The 22579-nt window shown below is 43.5% G+C and overlaps 1 long non-coding RNA gene across 1 annotated transcript in view; it reads right to left on the bottom strand.

The window, feature by feature from the left end:
• Nucleotides 1–3534: 3534 nt before the first annotated feature.
• Nucleotides 3535–22579, bottom strand: part of LOC139076335 (uncharacterized) — a 35773-nt gene continuing 16728 nt past the window's right edge. Inside the window, exons 4-7 of the long non-coding RNA XR_011527824.1 lie at nt 21804–22035; nt 18586–18851; nt 12593–17035; nt 3535–3764 (exon numbers count right to left, since the gene is read on the bottom strand). This is a non-coding gene — a long non-coding RNA (uncharacterized lncRNA). The remainder of the gene's footprint in view (nt 3765–12592; nt 17036–18585; nt 18852–21803; nt 22036–22579) is intronic.

Below are 22579 nucleotides of genomic sequence, written 5' to 3'. Positions count from 1 at the left end.
CAGGAAGAAAAGATTCGACAATCCTATTAACTCGAATTGAATCAAAGCATTTGAAGAGGCTCTTTTAGTCTATTAGAGATTCCAAATCTAGCTGATCCCAAAGGGTGACATTGTGGGACCACTCCCACTGGAGACTGAGGAGGAAAAAGGGTGGCCCCCCACAGAGGGGCATGAGCAGTTCAAACAGAGAGTGCTAGCTGTCAGCCCAGGGCCCTGATGGGGCATAAACCATGTTTGCTTGTTTTTAATTCCAGGTAGTGGCCTACATTTAAAAGTCAAGAGTCTCACAAACAAAGTCAAATTTCTGGCTTCTGTAGAAAAGCTGGGAGCTCTTTCAACCCTGGGCCTGCAATCTCACATGACAATGACAAAAACTGGGCAGCGGTTGGCCCCCTAAACCCAGCACAAGCTCTGCTCTAGGACAGAGTGCATCGCATCATTCCTGTTCCGGCTCCGGGAGGCACCAGGGTTAAGGAGATTAGACAGTGTGTCCAAACACCAGGGGCAGTCCCGAGAACAGATCAAAGGACTCAGGCACTGGCCACACACACACACACACACACATACACTTGCGTTCTAAACTCCAGCCATAATAAAGTTTCTTTAGTTCCTCTCACTTTGTCTCCTCTTGGCTTTTGCTCAAGCTGTTTTCTTGCCTGAAATGCCTTCCTCCACCTTCGCCAGTCACCTGGCCGCTTCCCATGCATCCTTCATGATGTCACCTCCCTTAGGGAGCCTCCTGGGCCTCCAGTAACTGGGTTCAATGAGTGTATTAATAGAAACATACAGCTTCAGATGGATGTCAGAGAGACCCAAAATAACAGTGACTTCAAAGAGGCAGATGTTTATTCCCTTCATGGGGGTTTCTGTCTGGTGTCACACTTCCTAACACCCTGGCTCTTTTCTCTAATTGATCCACCGTCCAGGGCCGGCTTACCCATTAAATGGGGCAGGTATAGTGCCTGGGCCTGCGATATTTTTAGGGGCTTATGAAAATGTTTTTTATTTTATTGAGGTCACATTGGTTTCCAACCTTATGAAAATTTCAGGTGTACCTCATTCTATTTTGGCTTCCATAAAGACTGCATCCCTTTCACTACCAAAAGTCTAGTTTCCATCCGTCACCTTACTTACATGCCCCTTTATCCCTTCCATCCTCCTTCCAGAAAATGTGTTAATTTTAATTTCATTTAGAATCAGGAGAAATAATAATAATAATAATGACTACGTAAAATTGAATCTACCCTGCCTGATACTTGAGGTTATATCAATGAGGTTGTAAAATGAAAGTTTTAATGCTTTTTTTAACGGAAGAAGGGGCCCACAAAGGCAAAGGCATCTACAGCTCCCCAAAGTCATAATGCAGCCCTGTCGCCATCCTGGGTGGTTACCATCATCTACTGGTCCATTCTGTCTCGGGAGTGTGCTGACGGGAGAGAAAACGGAAGGAGTGTAGGACCCTTCTCTTCAAGGACATAACCTGGGAGTAGCATATTTTTACAACTCACTGTTCAAATCTTAATCCCAGCCAGCTATAAAGAAAGCTGAAATGTAGTCTTTATTTTGAGCTGCCTAATGCCCAGTTAAAAACTCTATTGTAATGTGAGCTAAAAGAGAGCTGCTACTGGGAGAACCAGCTCCCTCTGCAGCAGTGACTTTTCTTGGAGCTTCCCCGGATCCTTGTCTGGCTCTTCCTCACTAGAACACATGCTGTCCACTTTGCCACAGTTCCCACCTTGTGGCCATCTCACTCACGTATGGACCTGATCAGGCCCTCTAGCATTTGAGTCTCCAACCCCTGGGCTAAAGAGATCACAGTGCGTCCAAAGGCAGGCAAGGTCTGGATGAGCTGGGACCACACTTAGCTTGCTCTCTGGTATTTCTCCAGTACTTAGCACAGAGTTGGACACACAGGTGAATGAAAAGACGGTGGGTCAATGCTTCTTTCCTAACATTTAATTTTGAAATTTGGCTCCCATGCATATTTTCAGCGCTCATTCAGCCTCTGACGGCTTGAGAACCAACAGCCTAAATTTTCTGCCCTTTCTTTGCACCATATTTCTCTTTGTCTGATTTCTTTGGTCTTGATTCTAATTTTTTTTTTTTATGGGACCACTCATGAAGTCTTCTAATATTCAACGTTAAAGTTATACCATAGTAGAAAGATAATTTTTCACTTGCTTTCCAATATTATAGTACTGACTCATTTTTAAAACTTTTTATTATGGAAAATTTTAAACACATCCAAAAATTAAAAAGGGAGAGAGAGAAAATAACAAATCCCCCTACCTATCTGTCATCTAGCGTCAGCAATTATTAACTTACAGCTACTCTGATTCGTCTATACCTCCACCAACTCCTCCCTACCACGAGATCATTTTTAAGCAAGTCCAAGACAATATATAATTTCATCCTTAAATATTTCAGTATGTAATCTCTGTATCAATTATCCATCACCTGTATAACAAGCTACCCCAAAACATGATTGGCTTACAACAACTATCGCTGATTTGCTCACACTTTTGCAATTTAGGCTGGGCTCAGCTGGGTGACTTCTATTGGTCGCGCCTGTGGTGATTCATGGAGCTCCAGTCACCTAGCGGCTCGAGCGGGGTGGGTGGGTCTAGGATGGTCTCACTCACGTGGCTGGGGTCTTGGTGCCGCTGTCAGCAGGGGCTCTTTCTCTGACACAATGTCATATCTCATTATTCAATGGTCTAATTCTGGCTTCTTGATGTGGCAACTGCAGCATTTCAAGAGGGTAAAAGTGGATACTACGAGATCCCTTAAGGTCTAGTCTTCAGAACCTACACAGCCTCACTTCCACCTCACTCAACCAGTCTAAACAGATCACAAGTTCAGCCCAGATACAAGGCTCGGGAAAGCAGACTCCTTCCCTTGATGGGAGCAGCTGCAAACACTGCGACCAGGTTTTTCTTTTTTTTTCGAGGAAGATTAGCCCTGAGCTAACTACTGCCAATCCTCCTCTTTTTGCTGAAGAAGACTGGCCCTGAGCTAACATCTGTGCCCATCTTCCTCTACTTTATATGTGGGATGCCTGCCACAGCATGGCTTTTGCCGAGTGGTGCCACGTCCGCAACCAGGACCCGAACCGGCGAACCCAGGGCAGCCGCGAAGGGAAACATGCGCACTTAACCACTGCCCCACCGGGCTGGCCCTGTGACCAGATTTTTCAACCTACCACAGTCTCTACAAGATAAGGACTCTGTATTTGAAACAGAACTACAATTTCCTTGTCAAATCTAAAAATATTTAACAATATTGTATAAGAATTTATTATTGATTTGTAACTTCAGAATTATAAAATAAAAATAGTGGTAATACAAATATAATAGTGTTCGGGGATAGTGTGTGTTTGTTTTTTGGTAGCTATTATGAATGAGGATTTGAACCTGAATAGAAACACAGTAATCTCCAAGATTTGGATTCTAACCTGTCTAACTGGCTCCTTGAAAAGGCAACCTGAAAAAAAGATTAAAATGGTTCATGATTAAAAGAATAGAGAGATTCTTCTGAGAAATTATGTATTTAATTCACTGCAATTTGCTGAATAATAATACAAATGGAGGCCGGCTCCGTGGCCTAGTGGTTCAGTTTGCACGCTCCGCTTCGGTGGCCTGGGGTTTCACTGGTTCAGATCCTGGGCGTGGACATGGCACTGCTCGTCAGGCCATGCTGAGGCAGCGTCCCACACAGCACAACCAGAGGCACTCACAACTAGAATATGCAACTATGTACTGGGGCTGTGGGGAGAAGAAGAAGAAGAAAAAAGAAAAAGAAGATTGGCAACAGTCACTAGCTCAGGTGCCAATATTTAAGAAAAAAAATAATGGAAATGAACTATTAAAATGTTTACTCATGTTGCAATTTCTGAGTGTTTAGCGAGATGGAGAGAAACTAACTGGGGCTGGATCCCTGGCCTCCTCAACAATGATCCTAAGTGTGCCTTCGCGATAAGCCGCAGCAGCTGCAGACCACCATGGCGGCCAGTCTATAAGTGGCCCACAGACCCCGAGGGCCAGGAAGTCGGCCAGGTGTAGGCTCTGTCCAGTTAACAGGGCTCCCTCCAATGTAACTTTTAATTATATAGTCACTTTATTGACAATCAAGGTCATGAGTACATAATTGCTCTTATCAACAGCAAAAAGACTTTTAGAAAACGGATTCAAAACTAATTTACAAAAAATAAAGAATTTACAAAAAAATAAAGTCTAAGGAGACCACGAGCTCTTTGGAGAGGAGAAATCCTCAAGGGACCTCGGAGGCGGTATTGAAGAGCAGGAGGCATGCATTAAGAGCCCTGGCTTTACTTGGCCTCCTGTTACTGTGTGACCTTAGATAAGTTACTCAACCTCTCTGAACTTTAATTTCCTTATGGTGTTGCTTTGAGAGTTAAGTGAGACAACATACATAAAGTACTTAGTGGCAAGCCTGGCACATTTAAGCACAAGACATATGATAGCTGTTATTGGGAAGCATATTATCAGTCATCTTTCTATTCCCAGATCCTACCAAAGTGCTCAGCACAATGTAGATGGTGAGTTAATGTTTGTTCAATTAACATTGATAAACTAACTGACTGAAGGTGACTGTGCTAAAGATGCGCATTACCTCCTGACCGGCCACATTCCTTTCTTGGAAAACTTGCCCTGCCTCTCCCTTAAGATATAAGGTCACACTGCTGCCTGTTTGGCCAAAATTGATTTGCCAAGAGTGGACACGAGCCTCAGATTTAGTTGTTCAGATGCTGCTGGGCCCTGGAGCTATGAGGTCCTGTAGAGCAGAGATTGGCAAACCACGGGATCTTGGGTCAAATTCATTCCACTGCCTGATTTTGTAAATAAAATTTTCTTAGAACACAGTCACACCTGTTCCCTTAGGTGTCATCCACAGCTGCTTTTGCACTGCAAACGTGGCATTGAGTTGAGTAGTTGCAACAGAAAGCATAGGGCCTGCAAAGCCTAAACTATTTACTACTTGGCCCTTTATAGAAAAAGTTGGCCAACTCCTGGGGTAGACCAACAACAGGCAACCATTTTTGGCTATTTGCATATTAAAAAGTGAGCAGAAAAGGCCGATCTGGAGAGAGAAGTGGGAGAATGGTGCAGACAACAGGGCATTTGGTCACAAAAAGCAAGAGAACAGAGAAAGGAGCGGCAGAGACTAGAGAGGCTCGATGAGGGCTGGAGGACCCATTGCCAGGGCGGCTGCTCTTGTGGTTGGCAAGGGGCGCGGCTGTGGTCAGGACGCCTCCGTTCCTCCCTGTGTGGACCTCTCCATGGGACTCCTGAGCGTCCTCAGGGGATGACAGTTAGCTTCCCCCGAGCAAGTGATCCCAGAGTGACAAGACGGAAACCACAGTGTCTTATGACCTAACTTCAGAAGCCACACACCATTGTTCCTACAGTCCTATTGGTTGCACGCAAGTCAGGGCCCCACACCAGGGCAAGAATAGGGGGAGGGGAGAATCTCTAGAGGCCATCAGGTGACCTTCCAATGCCTGGGAGGCCCCTCTGAACTTCCCCCAAGGGATTCAGCGAAATTCTCCCTACTCCTAAAAGAGCTCTCTCCATCTTTTTCACTTGAGATAACAAGTGCATTTCTGTATCCTTGCAACAAGTGAACCCTGACTAAGAAAGTCGTAAAGGGAGAAAAAGACACTGTTATTCACCCTATCACCTCTCAGCAAACGTAGCTCCTGCCCTGCGAGGGGCCTTCTTGGTAGCCTGGTGTCTCTTCCTGGCCTGTGGCGTTCCACGCTAGCCTCTACTCATCTACGCAGCAAGACTGACTGTCAGGCCCTGGGGATACGGCCGCAGACAAAATAGAAAAAGACTCTGCTCCCTGGAGCTTAGATTCCAATGTGGAGAGACAGATACTGAAGAAACAGAGAACAGACCAGATGGTGATAAGTGTTATAAAGATAAATAAAGATAAAAAGCATGCGTGTGTATGTGTGTGTGTACGTGCGTGTGTGTGTGCACTATTTTATAAAGGGTGGGCAGAGAAGGCCTCTCCGCTGAAGCGACAGTTGGGCAAAGACCTAAACGAAGAGAAGGAGTGAGCCATGAGAATATCAGAGGATGGAGGGCCCAGAAGTTTGCTAGGAAGCCAAGCAGTGGGCAGCAGGAGTGGGATGTGGGACAGGGGAGTCTTCTGAGATGGGACTAGAACATGTCCTACAGCCAAGGAACTACTCATGCTTCAGGGATGCAGGAAGAGAGGGAGGAAATCCAGAGGCTAATGAACCGCAACAGCCTCTGACAGACTGCGATGGGAGGGAAGACTGATGGAAGCAGGTTGAAACGTGATGGGAAGATGTTCAGTGTGATTGCTGATGAGGATTTTAGGCTGGTTACTTTTAAAACTACAGATGAGAAGCAGGCTCCGAGGACTGGAATTTTGCTTGCCCTTTTGAAAGACATTTGCATTTGTGAAGGAAGGGGGGCATGAGCTTGTAGGGACCTGAAATTGGCCATCCCAAGATATGTCTCTTTGGCATCAGGATTGTTTTGGGCTGATTGCTTTCGATAAAATGGGACAGGGAAGGAGGCTCTGGGGAATGGAACTTGCCCTTGTTGGGACACATTTACATTTGTAAGGTAAATCTCTATCTGTAAAACGTGCCTCCCTCTCTGTACCAGGAAGAAGAGGAGAGATGACCTTGTCCCTAGAAACTCTTAATGGGGAAGGCAAGAACTTAAGTTGGTTACTGTCTGGCAATCTCATGTAACTGGTTTCGGGTGGTGGCGTCTAACCTTTCTAACCTTTACTTAATCCGATTTGATTCTTGTCTAAAAGTCATGGGATCACCCAATGACCAGACCCCACCTGCACTGATACCATTTTAACTTTTTTTTCATGTTCTTTCCTTTGTCTTGTAAAGAGATGAATCATATACCTATGCCTTAAATTTAGCCCTAACCCTCAACTCGGGGCAGCAGCAGGAGCTCTGCCTGCCCATGGGTCCTGTCCCCATGCTACGCTATTCTCGAAATAAAAGAGCACTACTGCCAGATCTTAAGAGTCTAAGAAATCTTTCTTTCGACTCCTCGGCTCACCGACCCCACATCAATTGCCTCCGGGATTCTCAGCGGAGAGTGAGGCTGAGTGACGGCCACAGGGCTTCAGAAGGTTTGAGGAGAAAGAAAACATGAGCAGTGAATTTCTGGCAGTGCTTCTGAAACTTTAATGCGGAAATGAATCACCCAAGGGCTTTGTTAAAAGGCAGATCCTGACTCAGTAGGTCTGGCTGGGGCCTGAGCCTCTGCATTTGCAACAAACTCCCAGGGGATGCCTGTGCTGTTGGTCCAGGACCACCTTTTAAGTAGGAAGGGAAGCATGTAGGATTTGTGGGCAGTATATAGGGACTTTTGAGGTTTGTGGCCGTCAACTGACATGAGAACATTCACTCTGGCTGATGTCCTCTTCTGGTGCTTGTGTACAGGGATGGAGTAGACAATAGTTGAGTTTAATTAAGGCTGAAGAGAGAGCCAAAGAGTGGTATTTATGAGGAAGTATTTTTTTTTCTTTTTTAAAGTAACTTTAATGCTAGGAAACATATTTTACTCATTTGTTTGAAGTCTATTTTTTTTCCTTTTTTTTTTTTATTGAGTTATTGATAGGTTACAATCTTGTGAAATTTCAGTTGTACATTAATGTTTGTCAGTCGTGTTGTAGGTGCATCACTTCACCCTTTGTGTCCACCCCCCACCCCACCTTTCCCCTGGTATCCACTAAACTGTTCTCAGTCCATAATTTTAAATTCCTCATATGAGTGGAGTCATACACAGATTATCCTTCTCTCGCTGGCTTGTTTCACTTAACATAATTCTATGAGGAAGTATTTTTTAATGATGTATCAAGCTTTAACCTAAGCTGAGTCAGGAAGGAAGTGAAAAACTAAGATATGATGGATGATGAAAAAATGATAGGGCCAATGACTCATGGGTCTTGATGAGGTCAAAGAATTGCTGGGACAGGATCATTAGAGCGAATAAGCTAGAAAGAGAGGAAGAGGTAGTCAGGAAGTGAGAGGCTTCAAATTGGGATTTAGAAGTGACGACAAGGTCAAGCATATGACTGCCAAAGTGGAAAGCTAAAGATCATTTGAGGGGAGGAGGTTAAGGAAGGCAGAGCCCAAGGGGTAGGATGGATCGTCCCCCAAATAGCGACAGAAGTGGTTGGTGAAAATGAAGATAGTGAGCTCAGTCCTCAAGTCCTTAAGGAATACAGAGGAGTGACAAGGAGGCTGGTAGATGAACACAACCAGGAGGGGTGGCAGGTTTTCAGTCTGATGGCATGAACTTTGAAGGAGCTTTGTGCCAGCACTCTGCCGGGTGCAGGGGTACAAGGCAGACACAGGTCCCTCTCCCTGGGACCATGAAGGGTTTTAGGCAAGTGCTACAGATGGAACCTTTGTGTCCCCCCTAAATTCTCATATGTAAATCCTAACCCCTAAGTGATGGTATTAGGAGGTGAGGCCTTTGGGAGGGGATAAGCTCATAGAGTGTAGCCCTCATGGGTGGGGTTAGTGCCCTTATAAAAGAGACCCCAAAGAGCTCCCTTGCCCCTTCCGCCATGTGAGGACACAGAGAAAAGACGGCCATCTGTGAACAAGGGAGCGGGCCCTTACCAGATACTGAATCTGTGAACGCCTTGATCTTGGACTTCCCAGCCTTGAGGACTGTGAGCAATAAATTTCTATTGTTTATAAGCTACCCAGTCTATGGTATTTTCTTAAAGCAGCCTGAATGGACTAAGACAGTGAGGAAGTTACATGATCCAACTGAGATTTTGCAAAGACCTCTGTGACTGCTCTGCGGAGAATGGATGGGAACGGGTTCGGTGGCATCAGGAGGCTATTACATAGTTATTTAGACCAGAGGTTTACAAAGTGTGGACTCCAAACCAGCAGCATCAGCATCACTGAGAACTTGTTAGAAATGCACACTCTTGGGCCTCCTCCCAGATCTACTAAATCAGAAACCCTGGGGGTGGGGCCCTGCAGTCTGAGTTATAACCTGCCCTCCCAGGGATTAGAAGCAAGTTAAAGTCAGACAAAAGAAAATGGTGGTGTGGATTAGGGCAGTGGAGACGGAGTGGATGGAGCTCCGTTTCTGTGGAGGGAGGACTAGGACAGGGTAATGGGACGTGTGCATAGGGAGTGGGAGGTGTGTTTCTGGGAGAAGGAAAAGGACAGATGGGAGTATTGTTTACCAGGATGGGAAGGATGCAGAAGGAGCCAACTTGCAGGGCAAGAGTTTGGGCCTGGGGCTGGCCTGCTCTCGCAGTGGTTAAGTGCGCACATTTCACTTTGGCGGCCCTGGGTTCGCCAGCTCTGATCCCAGGTGTGGACATATGAACCGCTTGTCAAGCCGTGCTGTGGCAGGCGTCCCACATATAAAGTAGAGGAAGATGGGCACAGATGTTAGCTCAGGGCCAGTCTTCCTCAGCAAAAAGAGGAGGATTGGCAGCAGATGTTAGCTCAGGGCTAATCTTTCTCAAAAAAAAAAAAAAAAAGTTTGGTTCTGTCCATGGTACAGGGCAAACGTTCTGGAGAAGTTGGCTGGAAAGTAAAGCTGTGGGTAAGAACCACATCCCACACTGAAATCCCAGCATGAAATTGAAGGGTGCCCTGCAGGAAAACTGCACTGGCCACTGTGGGACATGGAGTGACAATGTCACCCCATGGCTCTCTAAGGGTCTGGTTAAGTTTCTCAGTGTTTCACACAGGTAGTTGGGGGCTTGGGGAAAGAGCACTGAGCTTGGAATCCAGAGGAGTCAGGCCCCTGTGTTTAAGTCACTTCCTAGCAGGTCATTTCGCCTCGGTGAGCTCCAGTCTGCACAACTCTCCAATGTGGATTACAAAATCTGTCCTGAGTGTCTAAAGGGGCCCTCTCAGAGTTAAGTGAGTGAATGCAGGTAAAAATTCCCTGATAATTTGAAATCATTTTACAAATATAAGTAAGGCAGTATTCTAAATATTCTTATTTTTATTGTAAGATTCTAGTGTCAGAACCAGTTTCTGGTTGGTAGCTGCCCGCTCGCTGTGAAATGATGGCAGTGGAAAGATGAGCAATCCCTCCAAATACATTTTGCTTCCCGGTCATGCCCTGCAATCCACTAGGTCATCCCTTTGCCTGGAATTTGTGCCCTGGCAAAATGCAGGTACCAGGAAAGGTAACACTCGTTACCAAAAACGTTTACCATTTATTTACCACAGACCACGTGCCAGTGTTCTACATAATTTCCTATGCCTGGCGGGAACCCTGTGCCCTGGATATTACTGTCGTCATTTTACAGACAAGGACACTGGGCTCGGAGACAGGTGACTCGCCCAAATTCACAGAGCTTGTGAGGGACAGAGCCAGCCCTGCTTCTGGTCCTGCCTCCCTCTGCACATTGCGCTCTCGCTGTTCCTGCAGCTTTGGATGGGCAGGGTGAGGACACGGCACCAGGCACCAGGAAGGGCGCTCAGCCAGGAATGGGGAGAAGGAAAGGGTGTCAACCCTGACACCGGATTCTGTCGGCTCCACCCAAGTCACAGAAAATGTTCTGCAGACTTTCTGCTCTTCTGTTATGGCTTTGATTCACAAACACCTTTTAAGTGTCTTTACTCTCCACGACACTCAATAATAGTTACTTGGATGTATGGGATGACATCCTTGAATAAAGATGTTAGAAGACCAAAGAGCTCTGGGAGGGCCTCATAGGCAGGCAGGCCCGCCCTGTCCTATAGAACAAATGCACAGGGACAGGAGGCATAGAGGCTGTCCAGGCCCTGGGGGTCTCTTTCCCAGGGGTCTCAATACAATTCTTCTTGCACATGGACAGTATTATGCCTTGTGAACATTGGTGCAGGCAGGAGAGACATTAGAGTTCCGTCAAGGCTGTGACAGTTAATGACACCACCTTGTGATATGAGAGACCAACAGAGACAGAAAGGAGCCCACGTTCCTTGTTTTACAAACACAGAAGCCAAGGTCTTTGTCCGTAGGCTCAGGGTTGGTTAGTTCAAGAGAGGACCAGAAGCCCAGCCTCTCAGCTGTTCCTCTAATCACTCTAATCCTCTTAAAAAGAACTGCTACAAAACCCAACAACGAAAACTCCAGAAAGAACTGACATCTTTTGCATGAGCATGGCTTTCATTGAAGAGTGTTTTCTGGATACGCTGTTGGCGCCAGTTCTCCCACAGCACCGCTCTGCTGGATCACAAATCTCATGTGGGCAGACACCTGGCCAAGTACACCTCCCCAGGGCTTCACGTTGTGGGCTCTGAACCATTGCTGGGATGGATGGAGGGAGCAAGGGAGGGAGGGAGGAATGGATGGATGGATGGATGAGTGGAGGATGGATGGGTGGGGGAATGGATGATTGCAGGAAGGAGTTGAAGAATATCACCTGGACAGCCTCAGAGTACAAATTCAGTGACACAGAACATTAGCCAATAACCTGTAGTTACCACTGTTGTTTTATAATGTGTCCTGACTCCTTCAAGAGAGAGGCAGTAAAGAAAACACTCGCTCCTAAACTGTCCCAAATACCCCTTTGGAGTGGGTGTGAAAATCAACCGTCCTGAGGGATAGAGAAGGGGAGAAAAGAAAGCGACGGAATGAACTCTCAACGCCCTCACTTTCAGGATAAGTTGGGGCTGTAAAAAAATCACCAGTGGATGCAAAGAGTGGCTGAGACGCCTAGGGCTGCAGCAGCAGCAGCAGGTTCTGGGGAGAAAAAGGGAAGTATCAATAAAGGCTGCCTCTCTTGCCCCTGCCGTCTTTTCCTGAGCCATGACTACGTCTGCAAAGTCATCTGGGCTCGTCTGGAGGGCTGGACCCTTGGGGCTCCCTCTGGCCCCAAAGAGGTTTTGCTGCATTTGGAGTTACGCAGAGCTGGATTCTACTCCACCAGCTGCGTCACCCTCGCCCAGTTACTAACCTCTCTGAGCCTTCATTTACACACTTTGTGAGAAAGAACAGGGCTGTCCAGAGTAGGTGATATATAGCACACCGGGCGTCAGGGCGCGCTCAGCGAAGCGCTCGCAAGCGGGGGCCTCCCTCTGGCCGGGTTCCTGCCGGTCGCGGCCGCGGGCGGGAAGGGGGAGCGTGGAGGCGAGCGGCTCTCCTCGGCCCGGCCGGCGGGCGGAGTCCGGGAGCGGCTCCTGGAGACAGCGCGACCCCTAGAGGCCGACCTCAGGGACAAGGGTTGCTCCCAAGACCCGGCTGGAAAAACAGCTTTGGCCAATGCACAGGGTGGCAAAGACCGGCCCAGAGCGGGCGGAACCTCTGACTCCGTTCTCCGGAGGCCCAGAGAGGCTCCTGTCCCTCCGAGCCTGCATCCCCAGGCTGCCGAAGGGACCACAGCCCGCTGAGCTGAGAAAGCTACTTGGTTAGTCCAAGCGGGCAAGACTCAGACTCAGCCAACACGGACTGAGCGCCTATTGTGTTCAATCTCTGTGTTGGGTGCTTTCCCTGACGGCGTTGCATCCAAACTTCGAAACTCTGTGCGGGAGGGTCTGTCTGCTGTTTTCTGAGAAGGTAACTGAGGACTCTAAGGGGAGTTATTGGCTCACCGCTGAAACGTGGCTACATCAGGATTTGCATCCGTTTGCTAGGTTGCCGTAACGACGAACTGGAAACTGCGGGGCTTAATAGAAATTGGCTGTCTTGCGGTTCTAGAGGCTGGAAGTCTGAAGTAAGTTGTTGGTGGAGCTGGTTCCTCCTGAGGGCCATGAGGGAAGGATCTGTTCCAGGCCTCTCTCCGTGGCTTGTAATGGCTGTCCTCATGTTCACGTAGTCTCTCTGTATAGGTCTGTCTTCAAATTTCCCCCTTTTTAAGGACACCAGTCATATTGGATTCAGGCCAGCCCTAATGACCTCCTTGGAACCTGATTACCTCTGTAAAGATCCCATCTCCAAATAAAGTCACCTTCTGAGGCGTTGAGGGTTAGAACTTCCACGTGAATTTCGGGGGACACAACTCAACCCATAATGGGATTTAACCCAGAACTCCTGATACTAAGCCTGTACATTCAAGCAGTGGTTCTCAAACTTGGGTGTGCATTGGATTTATCTGGAGATTTTTTAAAAAAGAAATCGATGCCTGGGTTCCACCCCAAAGAACACAAACTATGATTTAATTGACACAGTGTGTGTCTGGACATTAGGATTTTAAAAAGCTCCCCAGGTGGTTCTAGGAACAGCCATGGTTAGAACCGACGGCTTAGAGCACCTTCCAATCACCATTTCCCGGCTCCACCTGAGATGAAGGCAGCACTTTGCTCCTTGCTTTGCTGCCTGGGAAAGGAAGCCACATTTGTCTTTAATGTCCCAACTTTGGCCCCATCCCTGTTCCCCCTTTTTTTATTCTTTAAGCACATTTGTTCCTCACACCTGTCAGAATCAGGACGTAGCACAGCGCCTGACTCACACTAGGCCTTAATAAATGTCTGCAGAAATAGGGGAAGGAAAAGAATTACAGAGGAAGAAATGGAAAGGGATGGGATATAGAATTGGGGAATTCTTGAAAAAGAGATATTTCTGGAGAAAGGAGGTTTGCTGGTACCCGCTGAAGGAGAATGTTAGCACAAATAGTACTCAATGATGGATAATCTGCCAGGGATTTGCCTCCCAGTGATACCAAACAAGGGCATCCAGTCAGTTTCATAACTTTAGATTTAATTTTTGTTCTTGAGGTGAGGACTAATTAACCCTTGGGTTATCGCTTCCCCTTCCCCTCGACACCCCCAGGGCTGGCAAATTACAGTCCAAGAGGGTCTCCTCTGAAGGCTGAATATTCCTGGAAGACAAAGAGTGGAGTCCTGACTTCACTGTTTTGTGAATGGGGAGTGACCACGGCTCACCTGTGCCCTGGCTTCTTTCTCCACCTTATGGCTAATTCATCCCCACCTTCTGAGCTAACTGGGGCTGACTGGGCATGAGCTAATTAGGACTGGCCTTCCTCTATGTCCGGTACCAGACAGAGGAGCCTAGGCCTCCAGGGGAAAATGAATTCACACATCAAAGTAACAAGAGATTTGAGGAGCATGATTTGAAATGAAAAATAACAGATTACAGAATCCAAGCATGCCTATGAAAACAGATGAATCAATAATTTAATACTGGCCTAATAAACATACAAAAAGAGATAAAAGAATATAATGGCAATATAAACACGAACAAGAAAACAAACTGATAAGAAACCTTAGGTATGAAAAATATAATAGTTGAAATGAATACATCAGATGGATAAATAACAGAATGGATAGAGCTCCAGAACAAATTAGCAACTTGGAAGACCAGGTGGAGGAAATCTTTGAGAAGGAAGAAGGAAAAGACAAAGACATGTAAAATATAAAGAAAAAGCTAGGACAAGCTAGAGAAGGATAATCTGTGTATGACTCCACTCATATGAGGAATTTAAAAATGTGGACTAAGAACAGTTTAGTGGCTACCAGGAGAAAGGTGGGGTGGGGGGTGGGCACAAAGGGTGAAGTGGTGCACCTACAACATGACTGACAAACACTAATGTACAACTGAAATTTCACAAGATTGTAACCTATCATTAACTCAATAAAAAAAAAAAAAGAAAAGAAAAAGCTAGCACAGATGGGAACTAGATCTCTGGTGGTAAACACATGTAGTCTATACAGAAGTTGAAATATAATGATGTACACCTGAAATTTATATAATGCTATATACCAATGTTACCTCAATAAAAAAATAAATTTTAAAAAAACTAGGTTATTTGGAAGATAGAAGTAGAAGTACTTCCATGTGGGTAATAAGAGTTCTAGAAAGAGAGGAAAAATAAAAACAAGAGGATGAAATGTTTGACAAAAAATTGAGATAATTGTCTGTAATTATAAAAAGATGAAAAGATTGAAAATGTTATAGAGGAGGGTAAGGAAAAAATCCACACCAGGACATTTTAAGGTAAAATTAAGAATTTCAAAAAAGCAGCGAATATTCTAAAAGACTGCAAAGAGAAAGAGAAGATTATGAAAAGAAAATAGAAGTCAGATTGACATCATATTTTTCAATAGCAACAGATTCAAGAAAATAGTGGAGTAGTATTTTCAAACTACTAATGGAAAAGATATTAGAATCAGCCTCTGTCCTTATGTCTGTCATTCAAATACAAGGGTATGATAAAAAATATTCTCAGGTATAAAAGTCCTCAGAAAATTTATCACCCAAAGACTACACTGGAAACTGTTTTGACAAAGGGCTTAAATAAGGGGAGAGCAAATTGAATAGAGATTGAAAGAGATATGTGAAGTAAAGATGATCAAGTACACTGGTAAAATTTGTTTGACTTAAAAGAATAATGATGACTAAAGAAAAAGAGGACACATATCCACAATAAGCTGGCATTAAAGTGTAGGTAATAACAGGATGTGGATTTGGGGAGTAGAAATGAAGATATATGAATATATAATAAAGCTTTGTTGTAATTAAGGGGAAGAGATAGCTATTAATTTAAGGAAAGGATTAAAATAAATACAGAAAAAGTGGGTCAGGCTTAAATAAAAAAATAAGATGGCAGAAACAGATCCAAATATATAAATAACTACAATAAATATACAGGAACTAAATTCATCAGTTAAAGACAATGATTGACTAATTGGATTTTTTAAAATGAGCTCTTAACAAAAGACAAATTTAAAGCATAAGGAAAAACAAAAGTTGTAAGTAAATGAATGGAAAATGACATATCAGTAAGATGCTAATCAAAATAAAGCTAGTTGATCTACAGTAATATTAAATAAGATGGACTTAAAGACAAAAGCAAGAAGATATATAGCATGTGTGCATTTAGTAAACCAAAGGATGCAAAACATGTGAAGAAAAAATGATGGAATGAATGACAGACAGAAATGGATAAATCCACCATTATAATGGGAGACTTCAACATTCTTCCTTTGATTATTGATAGGTTGAGCAGACATCCCTCTCCCCAGATATAGTTAAACTTTATTGTACAAAATAGAGGTAGATACAGTTTAGACCTTGGGGTAGGGAAAGATATTTTAAAGAAGACACAAAAATGTTGACTATAAAGGAAAAGATTGATAAGTATTGCTACATAAAATTAAGAACTTTTGTTCATCAAAGTTACATCAGAGAAAGTGAAAAGTTATAGTCATGCACCACATACTGATGTTTCAGTCAACAATGGACCACATATACAGTGGTGGTCCCATAAGATTAGTATCATATAGCCTACGTGCACAGTAGGCTCTACTATCTAGGTCTATGTTAGTATACTTTATGATGTTCGCACAATGACAAAATCGCCTAACGACACATTACTCAGAATATATCCTCATTGTTAAGCAGTGCATGACTGTAAATAGAAGATATTCAAAATACATAAAACTGGCAAAAGATTGGTATCAATATACAAAGAACTCCCACAGATCAGTAAAAGAAAAAAAAGGCATAAGCAGCTCAATAGAAAATGGGCAAAACAAAGAGAAAAACAAGAGAACAATATTTTCACAGAAGAAGAAACACATGGCCAATAAACATATGAAGAGATGTTTAACATAATTATTAGTTGGGAAGGATAAATCATAAATTAAGACTGCAACGACAAAAAATTTTATACTCATTCAGTTGGTAAAAATGTAAATAGCCTGATAATACCGAGTCTTATTCAATGCTGGTGGGAGTATACATTTGTATAACTACTTTAGAAAACAATTTGGCATTTTCTCCTAAATTTGGACATTTATATACCATTATGGGTTGAATTACGTCCCTTAAAACGAGATGTTGACGTCCTAATTCCTGGAACCCTATTTGGACTTTGCAGATGTAATTGACTAAGTTCAGATGACATCTTATTGGAGTAGGATAAGCCCTAAACCCAACATGACTGATGTCCTTATAAGAAGAGAAGAGGCAGGGACAGGAACACACAGAAGAGAAGGTCACGTGAAGATGGCTGGGATTGGAGCGGTGCATCTACAAGACAAGGGATGCCAAAGGTTGCTGGCAAACACCAGAAGCTGGAAGACAAGCAGGGAATGGATTTTTCCTTAGAGTCTCCAATAGGAACCAACCCCAACGACACCTTGATTCTGGATTTCTACCCTCCAGAACTAGGAGAGAATAAATTTCTGTTGTTTTAAGCCACCCAATGCATGGTAATTTGTCACAGCAGCTCTATGAAATCCACATACCCAATGACCCAACAATTCTCCTCCTAGGTGTAGACTCAACAGAAATGATTTCACGTGTACAGCAAGCAACTATATAAGAAAGTTCACAATATTTCTGTTCACGAGAATAAATCCTGCAAAGAATCCAAAAGCCTAGCTATAGAAAAGAGAATAAATTGTGGTAAATCCACACAGTGGGATATTATTCAGCAGTCAAAATGAATGAACTATAGCAACACACAAAGATATAGTTGAATCTTAGCAATACAATATTAAGTAAGAGAAGTAAATCCCAAAAGGTTACATATAGCATGATGCCCTTTTAAACAAAGCTAAAAATGAATATGAAAAAAATATTTCCTTTTGATGAATATAAATAGATGCAATTAAACTGCCTAAAAAGGAAGGCAGGGAAATGGTTAATATGGAATTGAGCGTGATGGTTACTTTGAATGGGAAAGGCAGAGGATAGGACGGGAGAGGCAAGTACAGAATGGTGAGATGTAGGTTATTGTCAAGGTCTTAGTTTTTGCCTTAGATGGTGAGTTCATGAGCGTTATCTATATCTACATCCATATTTATACCTGTATCGATATACTCATATCTAGTGGAAGAGGTCACTTAAGAACAATTGAGAAAACTATGTCATAAAAAGGGTTACGATTAATCTTAATTCATTCCTGTGAGGCTCCCCACTCCTCAAAACAGTTGGGCTTGTCTACATTGGCTCATGATTCTACAAACTGGTGCTTCTGGTTCACTTCCATTTTCACAAGAGCCTGGAAGTTAGAACCATTTTTTTCCAAGCTAACTCTATACCTAGCAGTGTGATTAACCAATCTAGATAAAAAATGCAGGTCTGGCTTATTCAGGATTCAGTGTGCCAATTTAGTCAGAAAGTTCAATTGATTAAAATAAAGAATCCGGAGACTGAAAGTGTATTGAGTTCAAGTGGAATCAGCTTAGTGGATGGGGAAAAGAAAAAAGAAAAAGAAAATTAGATCCTTTAAAAAAGAAGGGTGTGGGTTGCTGGGACCCTCTTAGAGACGTAGAGATCGCAAACAGCTTTGGCAGGAAGTGGTAGCCAAAAGCATGAAACCACAGCTCCGAGAAAGTAAGTATTAATCAGAGATTACAGCAGGGATAAAAACCAAACATAGGTGGAAGAGAAGAGGAAAATCTAATCTGTACTGCCCATGGGTCAGACTATAATGTTTTGGCTATGTTCTTCTCAGCAAACATTCCTACTATCTGTTTTTGAAACAATGGAGCTGTTTTTCACTTTTAAAAACAATATGTTTCAAGCACCTCAAGTACTCCACATTCTGTAGGCGAAAGTGAAGACAGAGTTAACAGAGCACACATCTGTTTCATTCAACTGCATGAAAGAGGCTTACTTTTCCTTTAAAGGCCTGGTCAGCGCGTTGTTCAGAAGCTCTGCTGATACAGGGATCTGGAAGGCTCAGGGACACCCACGCCCAGGAAGAAGAGGTCTGTCAGTCGAGGAGTACTGCATCGCCATGGTGTGAATTTGCAAAACTACTCAGCTTCAGTGATAGGGCATTGGTCTTGAATTCCAGTGTATGGTAGATTTTTTTAATGAGAATATGAGAAAAAATAAGGTAGTATAAGTATGTTTTTCATATTTCTTCCTTCTTCTACCCTGTACATAAAAGGGCAAAGATATTATTGAGCAAATGTTCTTTAGAAAAATTTGATTTCTTCTCATGCTTAGAAATTTTGCTATAGGTCTAGTCACTGCTACTGTTTACATGAGACATTCCTACTCTGAAAACGAAACTCTGAAGTATTTACCATGCTTAGATAGATCACATGCTTTTCCTTGTGAGCACAGCCTGTTGAGGTTTATACATGCCCTTGTGTAATTCCCCAAGCATTGTTTCCAGTTTAAAAGCATGACGTCGGAGGCATTTGCGGAAATTGATGTGAAAGGTCTTTGCTTTTTTACATACTTGCTAATGAGGCCACTCAAAAGTATGCCTTGTTACTGAATTTGGCTTTGATTGGTAGAGGCTCCAAGAATAGTGATAAAATAGGAAGAAAAGAAATCAGCTTCTTTTTCTAGAATTGGAATGGAGAGACCCAAGACTAAGAGTGGGAAATTTGTTGTGATGATAGCAGAATCTTAAAAAGAAGAGACAGAGGGGCTGGCCCGGTGGTGTGGTGGTGAAGTTCATGCGCTCTGCTTTGACGGCCCAGGGTTCACAGGTTTGGATCCTGGGCCGGGACCTACATGCTGCTCATCAAGCCATGCTCTGGCAGCATCCCGCATATAAAGTAGAGGATGACTGGCACAGATGTTAGCTCAGTGGCAATCTTCCTCAAGCAAAAAGAAGAAGATTGGCAATAGATGTTTGCTCAGGGCCAATCTTAAAAAAAAAAAAAGAAAGAAAATTTCTTAATCAAAAGAAAAATTATTCAATCGTGAACAGAGCCCAGAAGATGTTACAAAATATTTCTTTACTGTTCTCATCACGTCACTGTTCAGTCCTGCCCCTCAGCTATGCTCCATGATAAGGCCCAGGACACATCTCCCTCACCAAAGCACTGAGAAGTGCATTAATGAGTGGAGCCCCTGAGAGCTCTTCTAAAGGACTGCTTTGTGCTTGCTCTCTTTAGTAGGCCAGGAGAAGATACTGCCATTGACATGGTCTCCCCAATTCCAGTGGGGATGGTGGGGTCTCAGGGTGGCAGAGGAAGTGGCAGCACTTAATCACCAAAGACAAAGTGGATGCATCTACTGTGAAGGGTCGTCAGAATGTCTTGGCCTGCAGAGATCTTTGACAGTTGTTCATTCATCATGGTGTTCCTAGGAATGAAATAGATAGGCAGTCTACTAGAGTATTGCTTGATCTATACGCAAGGGAAAAACGCTGGGTCTGGCAGCCAAACACCTGACTTGAGTCACCACCATGGACAGTCAGGGCCTCTTATCCAGTTTCCAGACCTAAGTCAATTCACAGACCCAGAGCTCCTTAATTAAAGAGGAGTCAGATTCCCCTTGCAGAAGAACCCACTGTCTCCCACATAGCCCGAACACATGGGTCCAGAATCAAGAGGTGGAAGCGGGAGTGGTTCTTTTTACTATTATACCCAATAACTCACTTACAGTTAATTTTTGCTTTTTATTCTGATAATCTTGAGCTCTGCTGATTTGGAGGTCTTAGTCCCCAAAGAGGAGATATTTCCACCAGGGGAAACAACAATATTTCAATTAAATTGGAAGGTGAGTCTTCCACCTGGCCATTTTGGACTCCTTGTGCCATTGAACCAACAGGCAGAAAAAAGGTAACTCTATTGGTTAGAGTGATTGATCTTAATTACCAAGGGGAAATTGAGTTGTTGCTACACAATGGGACAAGGAAGACTGTGTCTGGAACCCAGGAGATTTTCTGGGGTGTCTTTAGTATTTCCATGCCCAATGTTAGGGGTTAATGGAAACTATAGAAACAAACAAACAAAAACCCCAAGACAATTGCCTACTCAGTCCTTTTCAGAATAAAGGTTTAGGTTATTCTACCAGGTAAAGAACTCAACCAGCTGAGGATCTGATGGACGGAAAGACAGATTGAACAATGACAGATAGAAGCCATAGACATCAATTATGGCCTCATGGCCAATTAAAGAAATGAAGGCTGTGTAGCTATGTATATTTTCTCTTTGCTTGTTACATATATGTTTTTAATTGTATATGCCAACCATTTTCTTCATCTCTCTCCTTCTTTCCATTTTTTACTTTATATAAATTGTTGGAGGTTAACTTCATAGCTCAGTCTTTAAGATGGCAAAATAATAAATGGAATTGTGACAAAATTTGAGGATTAATTAATATAATCAGGGGTGGGTACAGTGACTGTTTGGACCTTGCCTCTCTTCATTTTGGGGAAAGGGTGAGACCTTCTTCACTTGTAAGGGTAACTGTATCTTGTTAGATAGAAATATAAAGTTGCTTTGCTATTTTATAGAAGTTGCAATGTGTGTAGAACATGGAAGCTGAGTAGACAAAGGGATGGGCTGTGCAGTTATCAATATTGCCTCTCAGCTCCAATTTTGGGCAATTTGTGAGGCAAGGCACCTTCTTGTGCAGAGCTTACTCTGGCATCCCAAATGGCCTATATCCGGCGAGTCCCACTAGTGCAGCACCCTACAAACTCCTCTGTCATCCAGTCAGCCAGGACTGCACCTGTCTGGCTTGGCTCTCAGCCCTGGAGAAGGGGCTTCTTTGGTGCCCTATCTAAGCTCTAGGGTTAGTGACCGGTCCCTATATCTGCTATTCCAACATTCTTTAGAGGTTCTGCTTACCTCTTAGATGATAATGTTCTGTTCCTCCAATCCTCTATTATAGTTAATAATTATTTATATTAAACTTTCCCTGTTAAAATTACTGTGTGGTTTCAGTCTACTGATTGGACCTTGACTAATACGTAGAAAAAAATGAACACTGACGCTGTTATGGGTTGATATGTGTCCCCCAAAAAGATATGTTGAGATCCTAATACCCAGTGCCTCAGAATGTGACCTTACTTGGAAACAGGGTCATTGCAGATGTAATTAGTTAAGATGAAGTCATACTGGAGTAGAGTGGGCCCCTTACCAAATATGACTGGTGTTCTTACAAGAAGATGGCCATGTGAAGACACAGAGGCGGAGGGAGAATGCCACGTAACGATGGAGGCAGAGTGGAGTGATGCATCTACGGCCAAGGAACACCAAGGATTGTCAGGAACCACAAGAAGCCGGAAGAGGAAAGGAGGACTCTCCCTTAGAGCCTTTGGAAGGAGAATGGTCCTGCCAGCACCTTGATCATGGACTTCCAGCTTCCAGAACTGTGAGACAATAAATTTGTGTTGTTTTAAGCCATCCAGGTTGTGGTATTTGTTATGGCAGCCCTAAGAAACTAATACAGACCCTTACCTCAGACCATAAACAAAGATTAACCTAAAATGGATAACAGATCTAAATGTAAAATCTAAAATTATAAGACTTCTAGAAGAAAATATAGGAGAAAATCTTTGTAGGGTAGGAAAATTTTCTTAGAACACAAAAGAAGCCATAAGAGAAATAGTTGATAAGTTCATCAACTTCATCAAATTTTAAACATCTGCTCTTTGAAAGTCACAGTCAAGAAAAAAAGGCAAACCACAGACTGCAAGGAAACACTGACAACACATCTGTCAGACAAAGGACTTATATTCAGAATATAGAGAGGGCTATTACAACCTAATAATAAGACAAATAATCCAATAAAAATGGGCAAAAGATTTGAACAGAAACCTTAAAAAAAAAAAAAAAAGGTTGCTCAACATCATTAGTCATCAGGGAAATGCAAATTCAAACTACACTGAGATACCGCTACACATCCATTGAATG

Source organism: Equus przewalskii, chromosome 16 (assembly GCF_037783145.1).
Source record: "Equus przewalskii isolate Varuska chromosome 16, EquPr2, whole genome shotgun sequence".
Classification (NCBI taxonomy): Eukaryota; Metazoa; Chordata; class Mammalia; order Perissodactyla; family Equidae; genus Equus; species Equus przewalskii.
The sequence above is the reverse complement of the archived record's forward strand: the minus strand, read 5'-3'. Positions and strand labels throughout refer to the sequence as shown.